This window comes from Podarcis cretensis (genome assembly GCF_951804945.1).
Source record: "Podarcis cretensis genome assembly, chromosome: 4".
Taxonomy (NCBI): Eukaryota; Metazoa; Chordata; class Lepidosauria; order Squamata; family Lacertidae; genus Podarcis; species Podarcis cretensis.
Genome location: NC_137173.1, coordinates 48,113,107 through 48,133,458, shown reverse-complemented (window position 1 = coordinate 48,133,458; position 20,352 = coordinate 48,113,107). Strand labels below are relative to the sequence as shown.

The following is a 20,352-nucleotide window of genomic DNA, read 5'->3' as shown; positions in this document are numbered from 1 at the left end:
AGCTTTCATAGCTTTCAGCAAATGCTTAAGGCACACTACTTTACCTTGCCCTTTGGCACCCAAGATGTATGGTTTTAGGACCCACCCAATTACTGTGACTGTAATTTAACTGCTGGTGAAAGGTGGCAATACAATGAAGAAGAAGAAGAAGAAGAAGAAGAAGAAGAAGAAGAACTGAAAATCCGGACACAAAAGTTGTTGAGCTTTCTGAGCAAAGTTGTGAGCTGGGTTGCCGACATGGGTTGCCATACAACCAGATTTCCCCAGACATTTTGCTGATTTCCACTCGGATACTGCTTCCAACGTATGACGACCCTATTAGGTGCTGAAAGCAACCTTCACTATCCAGCCATTGGGACTCTCCCCAGACCACATCTCTTACCTAGCCTGTTCCAAGTTCTCCTTGAGTCCCTCTATCTGGATGGAATGTACCATTGAACTATGATAATACATCTCATCTAACTGGATGGAGGTGTGTGCATGTGTGTATAAAGAATTCTCACTTGTGTGTGGAAGGGATATAGAAAGGCAAGATTCACACATATTGCCCCATCCATTTTCACCTGTGACTCTATGCACTTTTTACTGCTGGCCTTCCCATTCACAAGCATTCAGTTTGCAGAAGGCAGCCCAAGATAAAATGTGGCCTTTAGCCTGAAAATACCGTAGATCCTCACCCCTGACACAGGGCATTGCAAAACTGAGGTGCTACCACTGAAAAGGCCCCAACTATGTTAACATACTCACCTAATAGTTGTCACTTAAGATTCATGCCTCCCACTTACTGTATATTTAACTGCTAAACTAAAATGATCCACTACTTTAAAAGGTCATGTGCTGCTAAGCACTCCTGTGCTGAAGGAATTGTACTGGCTGCCAATTTGCTATCAAGCCAAGTTTAAGCTTACAAAATGCTAAACAGTTCAGGACTAGGCTGTCTGAGAGAATGCCCCATATTGATGAGCCCAACCATTTCAAACATCACAGGATGCCCTCCTTACCACACAGGATGCCATTTCTTACAGAAATACATCTCATGACGATATGGAAAAGGGCTTTCTCAGTGGTGACATCCATTTTGTGGAATACTCTCTCCTCACAGATCCATCAGGCTTCCATGTTCATAATTTGTTGATTACAAAAAATACTTACTGCTTTGTGGATGTTACACATACAGTATGTATTTTTATGATTGACTTTTTCAATCATGTTGTGAACCACCTTACAATTCTTGCCATGCCACCAGGCAGGAGGAGAAATCTTACTTCTCATCTGGCAGCAAAACTGGGTGGTGGAACACCTCCCTTCTTACTGACTTGGAAGGAGAGGGGATGTTATGCAGGGCTTTGCCACTGGTCCCTCTCTGGCCCTAGAGGCCAGGGAGACTGGCAATGAAGCAGGACAGTGGAATGGGGCTACTGCCTCTTGTGTGGTGTGTGTGTGTGTGTGTGTGTGTGCTTCAGACATTACTCCTGTGAAGTGAGATTAACCCACATGGAAGCAAGTGTTTGTTTGTTTGGTTGGTTGGTTGGTCGGTTGTTGTTTGTTTTTTAGCAGTTACTGTACTGTATCAGTAGCATATGAACTGAACCTATGCCTCCAATAAATACACTGCACAGGTGTTGTGGAAAAGAAAACAGTTTTGTGTGTATGAGAAAGAACATCAAAGAATATCACTGAATAAATCCAATGAACAGAATCATGGATAAGGAGGACAGCAAGCAGCATCCTAGTCCTAGAAACATACTTGTTGTTGCTATCTGTTGTTGCTACAGCTATACTCTGTCTTACATGACAAATCCACCCTTCTGTGCTGTGTGTCAGCAGCATTCATACTCCAATGATTTACTAACTATTAGTAGAAGTTCACCAGTATAGTTGGCTCATGAATGGCTTAAGTAGCCACTAATTAAAGTAACTATAGCCTCTTCTTGCGCTCTGAGCTAGGCTCTTGTCACTGTACCACCCTTGCTCTTGGTCAAAGAGTTGGGCTTGCATATTGTGTAAGTGAGTGAGATATGTGAGTGAGATGATTTGATTGACATCCTATGCCATTTTAAAACGTGTTGGGGGGACATTGGGTTGTTGTTTTTATTTTGATTATGTACTTTGCGGCTTTATATTCTGGTTTTACCCTGTGCACCGTCCTGAGACCTGCGGGTACAGGGTGGTATATAAATTCAATAAATAATATGAAACCATGACATCTCAAACCATACACCAGCCACAAACCCACTACTACTATGCGGTATTAAGCAAACCATTATCTGCTATCAGCCTCCCACAATCAGCAACATGGTATCATAATTCTAGTCTGCTTCCCACTGCTGTTGTAAGAATTGCTGAGTTGATCTATATGTGAACAGTTTTGAACACTGAAAGCAAACCTTTTAATTGGTAAATATCAGTATTCCCACTCTAGTTGAATGACAGTGGCTAAAACTCTATATAAACCAACTGCTTGCTGTCTTAGACTGTCATTCTAACCCCTTTTCTGTTTTTCAGAACCTGTAGAACTTGAGGCACATGTCTTCATGCTTGTCAGATAAGAAGTTCACACAAGTAGCCACACCAGCCTGGATAGCCCTTTCTTCCAATAGCCCAGTGGGTCCCTCACAAAAGCTTCTAAAGAAGGCTTGCTCGCTCATCTGAGCAAGAAAGATACCTGCTCTTGTACGCAGTAAGCCTTTGGTTTGTTGAATGTACAGGCATTTGATCTGAAAATAACAGACATGCTTTGTGTATCATCCCTGCGTATTTTTCCATGGCTGTCACGGTAACACCTATTTTTCTGGCTGAACCATTTCGGTTCACAATATTGGCACAGCAGAATGGGCTGCTCTCTTGTGCTGTCTCAACATTAACTGTGCTGCAGTCATGACGACTGGTGCGGCAGTTCACAGAACTGGGCTAAGAGACTGAGGGAATGTCTTGGCGGTCATGCCGCTGGACAACCTAAATTGGAATATTTATTTATCCGTAGCTTTCCATTTCTAGTTCCCATTTCTCAGTGGCTCAGGGCAGGTCTGAAAGAAGAAACTTTCAACTGAAATCAGATTAAAATGGTTCCAAGCCTGACTGTCATGACCATGTGTCAAATGTAATTGCCTCTCAAGAGCTCTTTATGACGAGTCTTCCCCCCAACAGAAGGCCTTGGCTGAAAATGTTTGTAGGCATGTTTTAAAGGCCCATGTCTAGCTGAAAGCAAACTCTTTGACTTCGTAGCTCTGGCAAAAGTCTTTTCTAATTCCTCAGCATGGAATATGTTATTGAGACTGATGCTAGAGAAATTATTCAGCTTTAACTTGTTCAGAATCAGGTGTATGAATAGATTCTGATTTGGCAATTTTTCTCAGAGATAATGTTCTTTGCTGATCTATGATCACTTTTAAATCAGTGTGAATTTTTTTCCTTTTATGTTTCTGAGACAAACAGTGTTGATGAGAGTTATCAGCGGGAGTTGTGCATTAAAATACAAATCATCATTCCAAAGTCACTGCTGATGAATTTCTTCTCTTTATTTCCATTGGAGAAACACTTCTCTACAGTGCAAGGTTATATACTTCAGGATCACAGAGTAATTGTACCCCCAGAGCATATCAGTTCAAATTATATGCAGGGCATTGTGGCATATGTCATATGAATTCCCTGGTCAAATGCTATCTAATGATGACCTGAGCTGGCTCAGGTTTCCATTCTGCAAAAACTGCAAACTGTGATCTTCATTATAATTTATAATTAATGGGCAGCAATGACTTTACATTTTCAGTCATAGACATAATCATATTTTTACAGCAAGATCATGGAGCTTTCACCAGCTTCACTGTGATAGTTTTGCCACTTCAATTAGCTTTCGGACAGTCCTCCTATGTCACATTTACTAAGACCCATATAAATGAATGCTGCTACACTTCCTGAAGGTTCAGAGCCATCACTTACAATCTGCAATTTACTGCTGCAAACTCAGATACTATCGTTTGCATAGTACTCCATAGTCACTGGGAATTCAAGGAAAGTTACAATGCAAGTAGTTTATACCATTTTACAGTGCAGCAGACAGTGTGGGAAAAACACAAAAGTGATTATCTTTGTCCAAAAATTCTACCATTCCTCTCAAACATTGTGATGTTGTTAGAAAGTAAAGGAAGTTGGGTTTTTTTGAATAAGGAACAAAACGACAACAGCACAAGAAATCACTTCCACGTTCAAGTCTGGAAAGAAGTGACCACAGGCAGCTATTGTTTCTACATAGGCAAAGATTCTAGATGTTCATGCACTGGGGGTACTGTAAACAAGCTCTCACCAAGGCCATTCTTCCCTTTCCTCTGCCATCTCTCATGGCACCACTATGCTAGATACAAAACAGTGCTTCTAGGTACAGTTGATAACATGAAAATCTTCTCCTGCTTCTCATATACTTCTGTCCATCAGCCTCCTTCGGGGCTCAAGCTTACAGGCTGTATTTCCTCACTTCCTATTGGTTACTGATATGCAGTTCCCTTTATCGACACGATTTCTGCTTCCTCTGAAAAACTGATGCATAATTTGTATGTCAAATTCATATCATTTCCCTAGTTCCAGCAGTGTGAATGAACAAGGACTATCTGATAGGAAAAGATAACACCTGTCTACCTCTAAAGGGGAAAAGTAGCATTAATCTTGTTTCAGAGCATTGCTGATGAAAGTCGTTACACAGACATCAATCAACTTGAAGTAAGTTTTTTTTTCTTTTCTTCAATTCAACAATTCCATTTCTCAGGCAACACAGAGAGAAAGACACTTATGAATTAGTGTTTGGTCTATTATCTCCAGCAAGTTTATTTTACCCCAGGGATGGGGAACCTGTTGCCCTCCAACAGCATATGGACTCCACTGTGTCCGGATAGAGGTGTGACATTTCTGGTCATTGGCCCTACTGTCTGACTGAAGTAGGAGCCCAGAAACATTGAGAGTGCCACAAGTTCCCCTTTAGTGTACCTGGCTTCTTTTGGTACCAGTTCAACACATAAACACTACTGTTTAACTTTGGTGGGACATCCACATTTCCACCACAGTCACCACAGTTATGAATATGAATACTGACCAGAGAAATAGCCATGCTTTCTGAAGTAGAAAAAGTGGGAGTGTGTATTTATTTGACAAATGGAAAATAGAATTGAATGGTGTCTATTCAGTTGAATTTCTATTTGATCCAAAACAAACCCAGAGGGAAACTAATAGGCACAAACAGAAGTCAAATCATGCCCATCTGTTGCATTCTGCTGTTTTGTTGGTGTTTAGGATCCTGTCCACCTGGACCTTGGACGGATGTCTGCAGGTGACAAAAAGTGGAACAAAAAATAAACAGGAAACAAAAGTATCAAGACATGAAGGAAATGGGATTTTAACAAAAACAAATGAGAAGAAATCAAATTTTAACAAATAAAACACAAAATGTATGAGGCGTTTGGCAACAAATGGAAACAGAATCCTGAAATGACAGAAATGTTCTTTCACACATTTAACTCACACATCATTGAATTTTTACCACTTTACTTATTTCTGGATTTATTAGATTGCTGCTAAGAACCAATCTTTCTTCTCCCATTTTGCATATCAATGGATGGGGAAAGTTTGACTCCTGTTATATTGTTGCCTGCTCTTATATCCCTGCCTGCAACCTGTCTTCTGAAAATTTTTTCATGATTACTTGTGTTGACCAGAGCCTCTTTTGGCAATTACCTCAACACGTGTTCACTGTTATCTGTTTTTGCTTAACACATGAATGTCCATTCCCCACAGGCAAGGTATGAATATGGTCATGAATATGAAAGAAAATTTTATATATATTCATTGCAGTTGCTCCATTTTTACTATAGTGATCAGACATTGTTACATGTTTGAATGTTGTATTATTTCCCATGTAGCCCTATGTCAATATAGTGCTTGGGATGGTCACAGATTTTTGCTAAGCCTGCAGTCATTCCAAACCAGAAAAAGTGATCTTTCTGAGAGCTAACAGAATTCTATTGGAAAATCACCTCCCTTGATCAAATTTCGCACAGACTAAAGAATTTGGCATTGGAAAGCGGGGATGGGGGCAGAATCCTGTATTCAGAACTCTATGCATTGTTGAACAGATGGTTGGCACTTGGAAAGGGCTGATCAGCTGTTTGGAGAGTCAGGGTATGGCAAGTTCCTGGTTTGTTGGCATCCATCTGTCTCGGGAGACAACCTGCTCCTTAAACCCAAACAAGTCATCAGTGCTGTGAAAGCTGATCATCTGTTCGGCAGGTGAAAGGTCTTCATGCAGAAACATGCACTTTGGTGAAGCACCTAGATAATCATTCAGCACAGGCAAAATGTGACAACACTTATACATATAAATATTGACAAGAGAACTAACCATGTTTACTGAAGGAGAAAAATAGCAAAGTTCTATGGTTTTGGGACTGTGTGTTTTACTTAATCAGGAGTCCAGTGTCTTACGGACACAGCCCATAATAGCAGATTCTGCTGATGGGCTTCCCATGGACAACTGGTTGGCCACTGTGAGAACAGAGTGCTGGACTAGAAGGACATCAGAAAAGATGTGATAATGACAAAACGATGACAAAGATAGCTGGACAATGCTGAAAACCAGGTAGAAATGATAGCTCCATTTCTTTAAGGAGCATAGCTAAACACTATGTAGACTAACACAATTTCAGCTTATGTAGCTTACGATGTAGCCATAAAGACTGCATCAGCAGTTTGCAGTGTTCAATATGGCATTAAGAGAGCCAACAATTTGCTTAAATATGCCTGACACAGATGATATAGTGCTTAAAGGCCAATAGAGCGGCTTTATATTCAGTGAAAGCTTTGAAATGTAAATCAAGCTGCATTTTGTTATCATCCACTTTAGCTGTAGTGGCAGACCTGAAATTCCAAATTGCAAAATCTTGGAGAGCCTTTTTGCCTTGAAAGGGGACATGGAAGTCCATAACTTCGTAATAGCTACATTGTTGAACAACCTAATTTAATAATAGATGGAATGAGAAATGAAAGTGGATAACGGATCATAATGAGATGGCACAATTGCTATAGAAAGATATCTTTAGACGTATTATTATGCCCAGTGAAGATGAATTCTATTTCTTGGCTGCTACCTGCCAAATCTTCAAATGGTATAAATCTGGATGCAGCTTCTCTACCTTAAAGTGCTAACACTGCAGAAGTTGAAGTACTGATCTGGTGTCTAACAATTTTGTATTTCTTCTGACTAACTTGAAATGTTCTCCCAGGAGTCATTCCCAAGATTGTCAGGTGCAACTGATGCATAGCATCTGGTCCTGTTTATTGTCAGTATGTCCAAACACTTATTTTCCCATATACTGAAGCGCTGTCTGTTGCCATTGTTTTTAAACAAATGCTCTTGCTCTGGGTTTCTGGGAGGCATGGAGAAAGTAAGTTCTTGGTTTTGTTGTTTAGGCAAATCCATTTTCTGTGATCCTGCATTTGTCAGCGTTATTTAGGTTTCAATCCAGTATTCTTCTAGGTTGCTCAGGCCACAACTCTGATCCTTTGGCGCTTGGAGGATGAGTGCAGTTTCATCCCACCTTTAAACTCAATTACCAGCCTGGGTCAACTGACATGCTGAGCACTAGTCTCTTTTGCAATGTGCTGATACAAATGAGGCCAGTATCCATGCATAGTTTTTCCTTGCTGGTTACGGGAGATAGATCATGGAACATCTGAATTATTTATGGCAGGCTTCCTCAACCTCGGCCCTTCAGATGTTTTGAGACTACAGTTCTCTGACCAATGGTCCTGCTAGCTAGGGATCATGGGAGTTGTAGGCCAAAAACATCTGGAGGGCCGAGGTTGAGGAAGCCTGATTTATGGGATAGCATGATCTGAGGGCTGGGAACTGAGAAGATTTCTACTTCATATGGATCGATGAGTTTCCTCCAGGAGAAGTACACACCACTAAGGTTTAGGCTCTCTGTTCTCACCAAGTCTTTGTTACTTCAAGGGAGTTAACATCATTGACAAGGTAGGATTCAGCTTGCCTTACCCTGACCAAGCCAGAGCAGCCTGGAAAGCTTCTCTGTCCTGTGACCAGGGTCAGCCTGCCTGGCTAACACAGCTTGTTTGCCTCCAGTTTCCTTTTCTTCCTTGAGGTGGAAGGAAGGGTTCCCCTGCCCTCCTTAAAAAGGGCTCTTCTGAGGATGCCACAGCAGGCTTGGCTCATCCACTCCTGTGCTTCAGCTGTCCATCCATCAATGCCCTCCTTGAATAGGCTCCTGACAGTCAGCACACCAGGGTGATATCATCACTGGCCATGGCAAATTAGAAGGGTGCCCTGTCTGAACTGAGCAGAATGGCAGAAGTAGGACAGTAGTGCCCCTTGTCACAGTGAGTAATGATGATCATAATTATAGAAAATTAGAATAAAAGGCCATAGGAAAGTATGTCATGCTGAAGAAGCACATCACTCTGGGGTCTAGGAAATGAAATTATGGGCTTTTAGACAGAGGGAAATTTGTGTAATCCATCAAGGACAAGGGAGATGGTTTTGGCTACAGTATGGCACCATATTAAAAAATTTCTTTCCAGAGCACTGTGTATTATGTTGCATTACCGAATGTCAACAAGCATGTTTTTGCTTGCTGTTTCCTGACAGCCCACACCCTTTTTTGGTATGATCTCCCATCTGCTTGAATTTCCATTTCCTCTTATGCTTATATCCAAGTTTTGGAAAGTATAAATATATTTCTGTTACTCATTTTAGTAATCTTTCTGTGCTCATAAATAAGGAAGACATGTCTTACATGTAATAAACAAAGCTACACATTCTAAGTAGTAACAAAGCATGTTGAATATTGTTGTGATATGTGCAGTTTAACTGGTAGGGTCAGACAGGAACAAACTGAGGCAAGGGAAAAGAGGTTCATAGCATTACGAAGCAGACATATGTGAAGCACTTTGGATTCTCTAAAGCACTACATATTAGGACATTTTCAATACTAAGAACCAAGGAATGTCAAACTTGAGAAATTCTGCTTCAATGGCCAATAAAGTTGTCCTTTCTAAAAAGATTGCTACCTGCTTAAGAAATGTACCGTTAATAATGAAATAGGAACAGCTTCACTGCAACACTAATCCTATGTGATGCAAATTAAGTTTTTGAAACTAACCATCATGTTTCTCACTAACATCTAGTTTGGAGCTAGAGTTAGAATCCTCAAGAATTTGCACAATTTTTATCCTGGCTCTACCTATTTGATATCTCACACCATTAGTTAATATACCATATTAATATAACATCAAAGTCTATTCATTCGTTCTCTTAATATACCATCTGCCTGCAAAGCTGGTGGAAAGCTAGCATGTCAAATCATTTGTTTCCTGATGTCACAGCTTTCTATATGCAGGAAGTAATACAGGAGTAATTTTAAGCAAGACACACACACACCTGCCCCCAGTAAAGGCTTGTGGCCATGCACAATGTATCTGACAGCTCATTCAATGCCACAAAGTTGCGAGAGATCTAGAGGCATAAAAATCAAACACTGGGAGATCCAAAATGCAAGGAACTAAAATACTGTACTTAAAATCAACAAGGGCACTTCATTGTTTGTAGACACTTTTCAAAGGTATCCTCTTAGTTAACAATGTATGCTAATAACTTGGTTATTACGGGGCCCAATTTCTTGCTCCTACTGCACATACCTGTAAATCTGCCACTGAGGGTTAAACTAAAAGAGATTTTGTCCAGAATCTCTGCTCTCTTGGAAAAAATGGCTGATGATGAAATAACTTGAAAAGTGCACAAGCAGAGTGAAGAAAAATTAAGTTACACAACAAATTGCTATTTTCAAGAAGAGAAAGCGTGTTCTCCTTCAGGGAGAGCACGTGTTGCGGTGGGGTCTACTGAGCCACCCCCTTTGTTGCTGGGTAAGTTCTCCAAGATGGCCAGGGGGCATTGATTGGATTGCCGAGTTGCTGGGGGGAAAGTTATGTTGCAATTTTGGTGGGAGGGGTAAAAGGTTTAAATACTCTGCACGCAGCCTTGTACTTTCTCTTTTGCTGCGTGCAACGGATCACCCACCCACCCGCCCTAGAGTAAGGGGTTGTTGCGTTGACCTTGCTATGCCTGTCATGGGGTTGTCTGCCGTTGGGGCAGAGGCCTGGTAGGAATTTTGTCCATCTGGCTGATTGGCTGGGCCATTTGGTTTTTGCCTACTGCGTAGCAAATCGTCACAACTTGTAAGGTTGTGGTTAGGCATTGGTTATAAATCTGGTGGAGGAGGGGTTAGGATAGGCTGGGCCTGCCCTTCCATGGTTGCTGCGGAAAGGGAATTCCGTTAAAGGAATCCTGGGGCTTGCCATCTTTTCGTCCAATCCCTGGAATGGGACTAGGGCAAGCCTTCGGGGAGCAGGCGGGTGAGAGTTGAGGGTCTGTGACTCAGCTCCAATTCTTCCCCGACTTGCTTTCCCCCACACTGTCTTTCGGTGGTGCCCGGAAGTCAGTTCTGTCCCCAGGCGGGGGGACAGATAGTCTTAACCAATGCCTAAACAACCACTCACGGTTTGTATTTTAATAAAGTTGTGGCCAAAATCATGCCAAAAATCTTAAACAAAAATTACGTGTCCGTTGTGAGTTATTTTGGGGGGTGAATTGGGGACCTCGACACGCAACTAGCTGGATGGCTAAAGAGTGTTCTTAGTAGCTTGAGCAACGCACCCTAAATGCTTTGTCCATTTATTTATGTATTTATCAGGTTATTTATTTAGTTTTTAAAAATCCAGAGTATCACATGTCTCGTATCTATAAATCAGTGAGTTGTAGGTTGTCAGTTCATTCCATTATGAATTACGCATGTACATAGGACCGCTGCTGTCATATAGGAAAGCAATCAATGTATTTTTGCTTTTCATCTTTTTTAGAAATGCCTTGATGGTTGAGGATGTCCTCTGTTTCCTGACTGCTTATAGCTACAGAAGATTATCTCCAGTGGTGTTTTCCTCATGTTAAGTGACTCTAAACACACACTTGCTCAGGAGAAGGTCCCATTTAACACAGTGGGACTTCCCTCTGAGTAAAAATGCATAGGATAGCCCTGCACTTCACCAAAGGCCAAAAGCAGTTTTATAGCCCAAACTTGATCTCATCCTCGTCTTAATCGGCCTGCGATCCTATCCTCATTCACCTAGAAGGAAGTGCTATTGAACTGAGTGGGACACACTTCTGAGTATAATAAGTGGTCCCAGCCATTAACATGAAGAGGCTTGATGCACAACTTATACTGTGGAGCTTTCTTTCTTTGAAGCAGTGCCAAAACAATATTAAAACATTGTCAGGGATTCATTGTGAAATAACTGAACCACAGCTCTGGACTTAGGAAAAGCCTTTGAGTTTAGCAAGGATACCTTACATATTTGTTCTATGCCTTTTATGCACATTAGGGATTAATACTCCATACTTTTAACAAGTTCCAGGCCAGTTTACAAAAAGTTAAGATTACTCTAAAGCAAATGAAAACAAAAACATCAGAACATCTCACTATAAGAGAGCAGTCTAAAAGCTGCTTCAAGAATCACTTGTCTGCCTTTCATGCGGCCTCTTTTGACCCTTCCTGCTTTGACAAACTCTTCTGTGTCCAAATCCCCAGCTTGGGACCTTATGTGGATATACACGTATAACTCTTTATGTTTTCATTTTCAGAGTGCCCTGTCCAAAAGGCTTAGGACAGACCACAGCTTTCAACAGAGATACAAAAAAAACTTAATCTAAAATAATCCCATGCATGCTTAATCCACAAATACAACTTTTTGACCAAGGCTTCCAATTCTGCTTTATCTCAACAGAAACTGTTTTCTTTGAGACACTTTCACTTTCCTTTTCACATTTCCTCTGGACAAATCAAGGTAAATTCACTGCAGGTAGACCCTGATTAGCCACAAGGCTTTCCACATGTCCCTCGCCTTTGTGGCTCTGGGGCTGATCTCTTTCCTCCTGTGGCTTGTGCTGCATAACCTCCTTTCTTCCTTACGTCATGTGCAAAGCAATCCTTTTTCTTCTGTGTTAACATGCCCAGTAATCTGCCTGGAAAGGCACCAGCTTGCCCTAACAGAATGATCCCCATCACCTTCACCTCAGGCATAGGATCACGTGGTGGGAGATTACATGATTAAGATGTATTTTCAGTCTTGTTATTGCTGGTTGTAAACCATTCAAGCCTCACACCCACCTGCCTTTTGTAGCATGTCAGCCGCCTCAATAAACCTCATAGATAGTCAGCTCTCCTTCATTTTCTCCAGCAGTTACTTTTTAAGTAAGCATCTGATGGTCAAATGCCATCAATTTGCCAGTGTATTTCCAGGAGCTGGTGATAATGCTTCTGTATCATATTTACCACTGCCAAAAGCAAAAGAAAACATTTTTTAGGGAATAAAATATGTCAGAGACAGCTCCTGCCATCATTGCTGGAGAAAGTGGTAAACCCACACCACTTTCATTTCTGCTTACTTGTAGCATTTATTTTTGGACCAATAAAATAAATGCCTGTGCGTTTAACTCTCTCTTGGTGGACATCACCAAGGAGACTGGCATAAACTGGCCTGGAGTTTATTATACTTGAAGATGATAGTTATTTAGAATCCCAGTGCTTGTTTCTTCCCTGCTTCCCCACACTCTGAGATAAGAGCCCAAAAGTTCTTCTGGATTAGACCCAAGGCCTGTCTGGTTCGTAATCCTCACAGTGGCCAACCAGATGTCTGTGGGAAGCCCTCTCCAGCAACTGGTCAAAAACAAGAGCTGGACTCAAAATCATATGCTTAGTCTACTAGAAGCAGTTCTATACCATAGATTCAGGGACTTCCTGCACTTAAATGAATGTACAATCTCATGATGCAATCATTACTGTCTTCTTGTGGGCAGAAGCAGGGAAAAGAGGTAGAAAGGAGAAGCAGTAAAAGCACTGACACAGGATAGTTTAAGGGTTGAAAACCACCAAAGGGATATGAGACAACTCAATTTTATTTGACATTACAATAATGACAAGTACGATCTAGTACACCTAATGACAAGTACGACCCAGTACACTCAGAAGACTCCACTACAATAAACTTGCCATGTCACCTCAACTACAATAAATCTGTTCACAAGGCTCTAGCCACAAGAGGAGATAATTATCAAATGATGATGACTCACTGCTTGCTCTTGACACCTACAGTGAAGTGGGATGATCTGTCCCTCTGATCATCATTTACAGGTGAGCCATAGACCTTTTCCTGTTAGTCCAGGGTAAGTCTTCACCAACAGAACAGGCAGACTGTCCTGGAATAACTTACCAGGACGTCCCTTTTGAAAGCCTATGTATCACCTTGTTTTAAATTTAAAACAACTGGAACAGATTGGTGTTCCTTTTTTAACTGTTCCTTTTATAATACTTTCTGCAAAGCAGTAAACAGATTCCCAAGCCACTCCCTGTTCTATCCTGTGATACTCTTGCCATCCAAACAAATATATTGATGTCAGCAAACTAATCCAGTACTGTCAGCAAACCAATATGGTAAATTCAGCAGAATAATGGATGAAACCTAATCAATGCATTCACAAAAGTTCAGCAACATGTTCTCCAACTACTATTACATTTAGATCTTAAGCCACATCTTAAGCCAATTCTATCCCTTAGTAATGTCTCCTTCCACTTCTTCATGGATAATGTAATTCAAGCAATCTCCTCATGCTCATGTCTTTGGGCCCCCATTAATTTCACCAGCAGCTAAGTTCTAGAAGAGTCTTACCATATTGGCTGCTTCAGCAAGCCATAATCTCCTGTTTGCTTTTGCTAGGCAGTACACCCCCTTATAACTCACCTTCTATGGGTGTTCTTCATTAGGGTATGAAGAGGCTCCCTGAGATACAAAGGGTGGAGGGTGCAGATCCCCGACATGTCCCAAATCTGAACTTTTAGTATATATGCAATTTCCCCAAGGACTTTCTGTTGTGTCGACATTTAAATAAAATTAAAATGTGAAATTCTTGTTGAAACAGGAGCCACACAAGATAACCATACCCTCGGCATTTGCACCAGCAATTAAAAATGTAAAAAAAAGAAGAAGTAACTGCCAAGGTGGATTTTGTACTAGAAGTCTAATTTTTAAATCAAAATTGGCAGGAACAGTAAATTAATTAATCCAGAATTACAATGGAACTGCTAGGAAAGTACCTATGACATTCAAATTAATACCAAAAGTGCATCAAATGATTAATGTTACTACGATGAACATCAGAGAAATTAATAAAGATTAGGCCAATTATTACAAAGTGTCACACACTAGAGATAGTTCATTGCAAATATGATGTACACCATGGAAATGGGCAATTGCTTTCCCCCAGAAAAGTCATGTTAATAGAACGATAAAGATCTGGTGGAAAATTGAAGCACCTAGAAAGTCCTTCCGAAAAGCTTCTCCTACAATGCATGCATCCACATTTCCATTGTTCTGCCTGATCTTTATGGCTTAACAGACACATATTTGATATGCAGCGTTGTGCATGGCCAGCTTTTGATTGGTGGAAGACACAAGGACATTTGGTTGCTTAGTTACATACTGGGAAACAAGTTCTTTGATATAGAGTGAATGTTAAAGAAACTTGCAGCTTAGTTCTTGTTGCAATTAGGAAGCAGAATCATTTCAGAAGTGGTCTGTGTACAAGTTCTATTGATATTTATGCAATACTGTACCAGTAGTGCTCTGTTAATCTATCAAGCCAAATATTTTTCCCCCAGAACTTAAAACCTGCTCATGTATAGCTGATACGGGAGTTGGGCATTACTGAAATGTGTATAGTACTTCAGTGACTAAACATTATGACGAATCTAACAAACAACACATGGATTTTTCCTTTATATTTTGTCATCTGTAAGGTGATATCACACAATCCTGAAAGATTCATACTCAAATGGAAATATTCTTAAAACAACTACAAACATCAAGGAGCAGCAGCACTAGAGGAACACAGAATGGAACTTAACTGCTGGTTCTGCACAGCAAGAAGTTGATAGAACTCTTTTAAAAATGATCTCTGGGGGAAAGCCAACAGAAGCGGGAGTAGTATTCACTTCAGGATTTATCATTCCTAAGGGATGGGGATGAAAATGTTCTCTCCCTACCCCCAGGGGAACCATGTGGAAAGAGGCCAAGAACCTACAGCAGAACATGACAGCCAGTCAAAGAGGCCAAATGGTGACAGGAAAAACATGCACATGATGGAAAGAAAGGGACACCATGTGCCGATGTTTCTATGCTAATGCTAGAAGCCCCAAAGTTAAGATGGGCAAGCTGGAATGCTTGGTTATAAAGGAGAACACAGATCTAGTGAGCATAACGGAAACAGAATGGAGAGAACCAGCAGAATACAGTCATACCTCAAGACAATCTCAGTGGGAAAGAGAGCTACACTTGCTAACAGGAAGAAATGTTCAGAATGGAACAGACTGCCCTGGGAGATGGTTGGGTCTTCTTCTCTTGAGGAACTTAAACAGAGACTAGTAGACCATCTGTCAGGGATGCTGTAAGTGCGTCCAGCATTGCTGGTCCTGCCTGCAGTGGTAGATTGGATTAGATGCCTTCCAAGTTCCCTTCCAACCCAATGATCCTATGATTCTACCCAACATCCCTGTGTACAATGGCACTTTAAAATAATCAAGAGGCATTGAAGAGCTTTCCATCTTATGCATCCACTGACCTTTTGTGGAGACTGTTCTTCCTGAGTGTTTGAGACAGAGAACACACAGCATGTTGTATTCCATGTCATGTCAGTCATTATTCTCTTTTTGACATCACTTGTGTTCTTAAGTCAATGCATTCTTAATTAATGAGGCATTTGTACTCAATCAAGAAACCATTTAAAATACACTTTTAATTTTAATGAGTTTCCTGTGATTAATTATTTCCACATGACTTATTCATATTTTAGGACATTTCATAATTTACACCCTCTTCCCCCTGCACATGCAGCACAAAACTTGAAATTTGAGAGTAGCTTTGACCCAGTACTTTACCAAAGTGAACATTTCTACATAAGATTGTGTATTTTTTTGCAGAACTTGCCTTTATAGGTTTACAGGAACAGAATTTGCTAATATGTAGCATGTGTACAGTACTAGGCACTGAAATGTGCATATGTGACTACCGTTATAAGAAATATGTGGTTATATGTTCAAGAATATATAGCCATTTTGTTACTCCACCATACTGTCAATTTTGCATAATATTTCTATCATGAAATATCTTGATCTCAACAAACATACAAGCTATTCTACAGGAACAGCAACTCTAAAGATTCAGTATAAAAATTCTCGTGGCAGCTTCTTCATTCGTTCTGACACTTAGTTCACTCCTTAGTTTTTGCCTCAAATCTCTTGCCATCTTTCCTAATAAACAGTAAGGGCCTATATTTCCATTTCACTAGGAGTAGTAGACTTGTGGCCAAGCAGAAATTGTTGGTCTCCAACTCCCATGTCCAATGGTTAGGGGTTGTAGTCCAGCAATGTCTGGCAGGCTACAGGTTCCCCTCCTCTGCTCTACAGAATGCAGAGCTAGTAGGCATGACAAGGACTAGGACAAGTCAAGTTAATACATATATTCCCCTCATCATGCTTGCTCCTTGAGGACATGGTGTTACACAAGCTTCCTTTCTAATATGATAGCATGGCTCGAATTAAAGAGGGGGGCTTTTGTGTTGCTCTGCTCCTTTGCTTCAGTCTTTAGACAGGGTGTGTGGTTTGGCTAAAATTTGGAGGAACCAGAGGATGGAGCTTGTGGACTGACCTCCTACCCATTGTTTCATAATTGGAGCCCTGCATGATAGCAAAATGAAATTTCCCTTAGGGGCACAGAAGTTTGGGATATTGATCTGGAGATGATAGGCTTTTCCTGGGTACCTAACTGTGAGGGACAGAACATGAGCAACTACCAAAGAAGGACTCTGCTAGCACCCGGATAGTGGATTTTAATCCTAAAAAAAGAGTGGATTCAAGGCAACACAATACAAAACAATGTTTAAAACAGCATGCCAAGGAAAATTGAGAACGCAACCTTCATGCTGCTTCCCAATTATCTAAGCAACATACCGGTACGTATTTGAAATAATTCACAGCATATGTCCATATAGAGCCTCTGCTTATAATTTCAATTACATTTTTTTAAAAAATAAATAAATCCAAATCACCTCTTTTTCCGTTGTAAGATCTACGAGGCCAAATGAACAAATTTGGCTTCTGTCCATTGACACTTACTGCACTGAAACTGGAAGAGCCTCAAACACGAGCACTTCCCATTTGCTAACTAGATAAAGGAAATGAATTTATGTCACTTTAAGAAGAGTGCCTTAATGAGAACAAATACACTTCCTAGTTTTTATATAAAGAAAAATGATCTGAATCCAACTTTTGAAGCAATGTAGCGTACAGCTTTTACATTGGGAACAGAAACAGAGATGGTTTGGTTAGAGATGCAAAGAAAGGTCTGAAAATTAAGGACACCGAGGCAAAATTAATGGATCTCTTAGCAAAAATACTAGAGAAGGAAAGCTTTGGATCCAGTATGTAGGGTAATGTCACAGCTAAGAGTGTGACATATGAGCTAATCAGCTACTGGCTCAAATTCTCACTTTACTCACAAATGAACTACGTGGGTTCAAGCAAGCCACTATTTTTCAGTTTCATTCCTTCCTCACTCCAAACCACAATATGGGCATAGTGACATTTATTTTTAAATTTATTTTATCAATAGAAATTTATTTAAAAATTGATCTTATCTATCCCATTGTTCATCCTAGAAGATTTCAGGGTGGGTAACAACAGTTTAAGATACGATTAAACAACACTTTATTCGTATAATAAACAAATTCACTGATCTCAGGGTACCTAGCAACAATTTAAGTCCTTGACTGAGCTTAAAGAGCTGAGATAATGGGTGTGAAGCACTTTGTCCGAACACTATATAAATGTGATGCATGTTGCACACTTGACCCTCCCAACATAAGTCAAGTGTTTTCAGTACACAACATGACAACAACTGACCTGAAGAGGGTTAGAGTCTACTGTGGGTGGAACTTTGTGGTGTGCTTCACTCATAAACACCAAGGTATCCCTAGCTCAGTTTTTCAAAGGTTTAGCATTGAGGGCTCTGATCTACATTTACAGGGTTGTGCATTGTTCTTTCAAATACCACTTTCTTATAGATGGTAAGTAGTTATTTATTTAAAAAATCTGCTTCTTTCATGCACATTGGTGGTACCTCAGGTTACAGACACTTCAGGTTACAGATGCTTCAGGTTACAGACTCCGCTAACCCAGAAATAGTACCTTGGGTTAAGAACTTTGCTTCAGGATGAGAACAGAAATTGCGTGGCGGCAGTGCAGCAGCAGCAGGAGGCCCCATAAGCTAAAGTGGTACCTCAGGTTAAGAACAGTTTCAGGTTAAGAATGGACCTCCAGAACGAATTAAGTTCTTAACCTGAGGTACCACTGTAGTTTGCTAAGCTGAACCATGGCTTAATGCATAGGCATGAACATGCAGGTTCCCAGACAGGAGATCACAGCTGCTTTGCTCCTCCCTGGCCCTTTAGCTCAGTAGTGATTCAGGGTGGCCTGTTCTCCAAACCCGGGCTCATGGTTAAGCTTTCTCCTTCTTAGCCATGACTTATAGCCAGGGTTTATTTAGCTCAGTGCTCTGCTGAGCTAAAGGGACCAAGGAAGAACATAGCAGGTGTGAGCTCTTCCCTAGGAACCTGCATGTTTATACATGTGCACTAAGCCATGGTTCAGTTTAGCGTAATCTACCAATGTGTGAAAGAAGCATATTTTTATGAATCACTACTTGCCATCTATAAGAAAGCGGTATCAGCAACACAAGGCATACAGGAATGAACTTAATGTGTAAGTGGTAAACATAAATTGCATTTATTTGTAAAATATAAAGAATTATCCAGTGCTGTGTGTTGACGTTAAACCTATAAAGTTGGCTTACAGGAGACATTGCTTTTCCAAAGTTCAAAACACAAAGACAATAAAATGTGAAGGTCATTCCGATGTGACAACAGATTAAAGAGTATTCCTTTGTCACAAGGTTTTCATTCTTGTGGAATAGAATCACACTGGACTTTGCCTTTTATTTGAAATCTTACCTTTTAATAAGTGAACTTTTGAAATTACCTCAGCGAACAAAGGTTCCTCTTTTACAGTTAAACTTTTAACCCTTGAGGTTGAACTAGTGTAGGCCAAAGGAGAAAACCATCATGTTTTCACTGAACTTTTTACCCTTTCAAAAAAAAAAATAATGCAGACAAGTTTAAAGTTCATACAGTGAGCAAGAGGTCTCTAGTGGGTATTTCTAGTATTATTAACTTCCTGACCTCAGATAATTAAAAGAGAACAGTGAAGGCAGTATAGACTCAGGCTCAACTTTGAACTTTTAACCTCTCTTGCAAAACTATTTTGTGTACAAGTAGCATATACACTCAACCCATTTATTATTAACTATCCTCCAAACTTGCATGCAAAGTGCAACCTATTTTCAGTATCCATCCAAAATGCTTTGTATTCTTGAATTCCTTAAGGGTTGGGTTTTATCCGGGAAAAAAAAAAAATTCTCCAATCAAAATAGTACAGTAGGGAGTTGTTGTTTTTAAATCTGGGGTTAGGAAGTACTGCTGAGAAAATAAAAAGGTACTGATCCAGAGCCAAACTAGATACACAGCTGCTTCCAGACTGCCGCTATTTTGAGGGTGGCCTTCAATCATACATTGTCAAATTTAGCTTGCACAACTGAAGTGGGTTTAGTGGTCTTGGGCAAAAATCCACTTGGGCCCCAAACCCAGACTTTTGCAGTAAGGAAAGCAATGGGGAACCATTGGGAAGTGTGGGAAAGCAATGGTTTGACATGATATCTTGTAACCTCCATGGAAAGAAACAATTAAAAAAACTGCACAACTTTTGTGAAAACAAACAAGGATGAACGCTCAATAAACAAGTCGTCTGGAAGAGCCCATGGTTGTGTGTTTTTCTTATGGCAGGTTTTTTTAAATGAAAAACAAGGCTATTGCGGAATATTAAACTAAGAAGTGAAAGAAGTGCATGTACAGTATGTAGAGAAAGGACCTACTTCACTCTGTTTCCCAGTGCCCTCTACTTAGGGCCTAATGACATGTGATGTTAATTGCATCACACCTACTCACAGCCACCACACTGTGGTATTGAAAAGTTTAATTGTATGTGCAGGGTCAATTTTAATTTGGAATGCAGAGGGAGGAGGTTTAACCCTTCCCCACCATCCCAACTGCAACACAACAAAAATCATCTCCTCCATGCT

The 20,352-nt window shown here is 40.5% G+C and overlaps 1 long non-coding RNA gene across 1 annotated transcript; it reads right to left on the bottom strand.

The window, feature by feature from the left end:
• Positions 1–5,203: 5,203 nt before the first annotated feature.
• Positions 5,204–15,767, bottom strand: LOC307214533. The gene is made up of 3 exons (XR_013838197.1): positions 15,725–15,767; positions 12,219–12,385; positions 5,204–5,311 (listed from the first exon to the last, which is right to left on the bottom strand). It is a non-coding gene; the product is annotated as an uncharacterized lncRNA (long non-coding RNA).
• Positions 15,768–20,352: the final 4,585 nt, after the last annotated feature.